The 4,186-nt window shown below is 34.4% G+C and overlaps 1 pseudogene; it reads right to left on the reverse strand.

Annotated features, from left to right (window-relative positions):
• Window positions 1-3,515: 3,515 nt before the first annotated feature.
• Window positions 3,516-4,024, reverse strand: LOC104994186 (annotated as a pseudogene).
• Window positions 4,025-4,186: the final 162 nt, after the last annotated feature.

The following is a 4,186-nucleotide window of genomic DNA, read 5'->3' on the forward strand; positions in this document are numbered from 1 at the left end:
AATTTTTTTCTTCACTCATTCCTATTTTGCCCAAGAGTTGGTAATGCAGCTTTTTGGGAAACAGCAGAAGAGAATAAGTCTCTTTTGACTTATTTGGGAACAATTTTCTATATTTGAAATACTTTTCGTAAGGGGAAATGAAATGAAATGAAATGAAGGGGAAATGAAATGGAGTAAGGGGACAGCTTTTCTTATGCTCCATACTTCCTGGTTTAAAGAAAATAGTCTAAAGCCAAGATTTTAATGGATCCAAAGTGTAGAGAAGAAAAACTGTCCTTTTCACAGAGAGCCAAGAATATTGCCAGCTTCTTTTGTCTTAGCAGATCTTGTTCTGAATGGGCTAATGCCCCTTAAACAAATCACTTTATTTCACTAAATTTAAGACATCATATAAATGTGTAGACAGTACCTCATGCAAAACATTTGTAAAATATTCAGCATTCTAACTGGAAAAAAAAAAAAAGCACAGACCTACCTATTGTGGATAGGGTGATTATACAAGTTATAAAAGAGTTTGTAAAAGTCCAAAAGAAAACAGTAGTCCTATTTCCTGTGGGAGGTATTCCTGACAATATTAAAGACGTCATCATCTACAAATTAAAACAAAACGAGATAAAACAAAATCAAAGTTTGGGTTATGTAAATTATATTTCTTCAAGTAGAACATGAAATAAAATTAGTTCCATTTAGTTGGATTAAAACCAAAACCCATCTAATTGGATCAAACTGAAATTCTTCCTTAAGATCAAGTGAAATAGAAATGCTTATGATAATAACTTATAAGGGAGAACCTTATTTGTTTTAGCGGTGTCAACCCCTTTAGAAGTTGTATATGGGGTAGATATATGACTATAACAGTATTTTTTAAGGAAATTTGTGACATTGTGTACAGATTTAGCATAGTGACTAATTATTTTCAAACAATTAGCAAATACGAGTTGAAGATAGTTGCAGGGAGACTTCTCATTTAGGCAAATGGAAACCACGAGATATATGAGGAAAACGATGTAAGAATACAGTAATTGCATCATATCATGCGAAAATAAGAAAGAAGTTAATGAGAAGGCCTTCAATTTCTGCAAAGTCTAAAATACATAGAATTCTTTTGATGAAAGAATCTCAGCTAAAAACTTCACAATCTACAGAGTAATAGTAATAATCTGCTCAAGATACTGATGTCTTTATTCCCTGAACATCCCCTGCTCCTTGCCCCAAGAAACTTCAAATATAGTCAGGAGGAAAAGAATATGGGAATGGAAAGTGGTATAATGGGCAGAATTAATTAAAAGATATTCTTCTATGTTTCTTGATTCTTTACAGAATTCTGGAATTAATCTGACACAAATACATCAAAACCATACATGAAAGCACAGGGATAAGAAAGGAAGGGGAAGGAAGGGAGGAAACTACTATATAGAGTTCCTATAAAATATAGAATCCCCAATTCTAAATAAAACATTTATCAAATTCAGCAGAGTTATAAAATAATATATTATGACTAAAGTAATACAATGTTTGTAGGAAATATAACAAAAATAATAAAGATGTAAACTCATATATTGATCACTTCAATAAGTATGAAAACAGATAAAATGAAATAATTTTAGGGAAATATTTTATAAGTTATAAATATGAACAAAATATTTTAATTTTATATAGAAAAACCATAATAAACACCAGAAGCTTCAAGTTTAATAGTGAAACAGCTGAGGCATTCTAATTAAAGTCAAAAGCAAGATAGGAATGCTACTACAATAGTCACAGAAAAATCTTGCAACAGAATGAAAATCCTAAAGACTTCAAATATTGAGTCACCGGACACATAATATAAAATTTGTTTAAAATGTTCATAAACAAACAAACAAAAAATGTTCATAAACCATATACAATTTAAAAGGATAAAGAAAACTTTTAGAAACAAAAAATAAAACCATTAAAATTAAAAAGTCAGGTAAAGTGGAGTCAAAGAGAAAATAAATAAATGAAAGATATATCTTAATGAATTAATCAAAATACACCAAAAAGGTTAAAATAGTGGAGAATAGCAAAAGGAATGGTTAAGAGATACAGAAGATATAAATAATAAAAGATCAACCATATTTCTCATTTTAAAGGAATTAATAGCCCAGTATTTCCTAGAATTGATATGAGAAATAAATACAAAGATTCAGAAAGCAAACCCCGAGGAAAATAAAAAGTCACATCTGCCTATGGCTGATTCATGTTGAGGTTAGACAGAAAACAACAAAATTCTGTGAAGCAATTATCCTTCAATTAAAAAAATAAATGAAAAAAGAGTCATATCTAGATTGCTGAATTAAAAGAGTAAAATAAATGAGATGAAGAGAAAATCATAAAATCACAGAAGGCCTTGGATACCAGAGAGAAAAGGTAAATTATGTACAAAGGGGAGGCAATTAGAAGACTTCTTAGAGGTAGTGGAAGGAAGCCACAATATAGTGGAATAATTTATTATTTTTTTTTCCATATTCTAAAAGAAAATAATTGTCAATCCAATAGTGAATAACATATCTCTCAAGAAAGAAGATGAACATATTTCTGGAATATGTTCTAAAGCCAAGCAAAAAAAGAAGAGTGTTTTCAGAAGCAGACTGTCATGAGATAAATTTATCGCAGATATATTTTGCAAGAAAGAAAATTATCTCCAAGAGATAATTTGAGATGACACAAAGAAATAATAAATAAATAAATAAAATGTGGGCAAATAAAAACAAAGGCTAAACACACAATAATATGATACTATATAGAGGAGTTTTAAAAATGACATTGAATAGAAACACTCTTGGATGACATGTTAAATGAGGACAAGGTGGTGTAATTAAAGGTAAAATACTTTTAAGACACAGATTGCTGCTTCCATCATGGTGGAGTAACACAGTCCAAAACTATCCTCTCACAGTAAACAACTAGAAAGCTGGAAAAAATATGAAAAAAAAAAAAACAACTGTTTCTAGACATTGGATAAGAGAAAATGCAGAACTGTAATTACTGAGAGAAGGAAAACAAATGAGGTGAGTACTGTCATTGCCCAGACTGGCAATTTCTGGAAGTTTCTAGACTGCTGTATAGGACGAAGGACCCCCAGAGAGAGCACAGGGATTTTGCTGAGCTGAGGAAACAGAGATTGGAAGTCAATAAAGCTGTTCAGTTTAGTTCAGTCACTCAGTCGTGTCCGACTCTTTGCGACCACATGAATTGCAGTATGCCAGGACTCCCTGTCCATTGCCAACTTCCGGAGTTTACCCAAACCCACGTACATTGAGTTGGTGATGCCATCCAACCATCTCATCCTCTCTTGTCCCCTTCTCCCCCTGCCTTCAATCTCTCCCAGCATCAGGTTCTTTTTTTTTTTTTTTTTTTATGATCAGAATCAATAGTTTTATTGAAGGTTCAGGTACTCAAATGTTAACAGGTCATAGGCAAAGGGAAGAAACAGAAGTCTCAGATGCGTTGGTAGAGGAGGGAGGGTACAAACAGCTCTGCCCGATAAACATTCCAGATCCAGGGTTTCCATACTTCTCCAAGGCTTGATTTCTCATGGGTCACTTTCCATGCAAAAGATTTTAGAGACCAAATGCAACAGGATTCCTTCAGTTACCAACCAAGAGTCTTTGGGTCTTCTCTCAGGCAAGGCATCCAGTGAAAATAAGATCTAGTTTTCAGATTCCTCTGGAGGATTAAAAAGTCTCTTTCGCATTGCGTTGCCAAGTTCCCTGCTCTTGTTCCTCTTTTCCATGTACTCATTCTTCAAGCATTTTCTCATCTCCCGATCAAGATCATTGCAATAACCAAAAAATTTCAGAATGCTGTACTAATACCTTTTCTTTAGGGGCATGTTATCCATCCTCTATTACAGAGTGATGTCCAAATGCAGTGTAGCCATATTGACGGTAACTTCCTTCATGAGCAAACACTCATTTTTGTGACATTCCTTAAGCAAGTTAATCAAGACGTTGCATTCTTCAGTGTGCAAGTGTGGAGATAAGTCAGGATGCATCTTTAGGAGGAGAGGGAACACAGCAGAGCAACCCAACTTGAGGCCACACCCGGAAAGCGGAAGTGGTATTCCCAGGCGAAGACGCTGCGCCTGCAAACGCGCGGTCTGGACGCCGGAGCCGGGCCAGCTCCGGATGGCGAAGGCACGGTGCCCTCCACGGCTGACACC

Source organism: Bison bison, unplaced genomic scaffold (assembly GCF_000754665.1).
Source record: "Bison bison bison isolate TAMUID 2011002044 unplaced genomic scaffold, Bison_UMD1.0 scf7180017864254, whole genome shotgun sequence".
Taxonomy (NCBI): domain Eukaryota; kingdom Metazoa; phylum Chordata; class Mammalia; order Artiodactyla; family Bovidae; genus Bison; species Bison bison.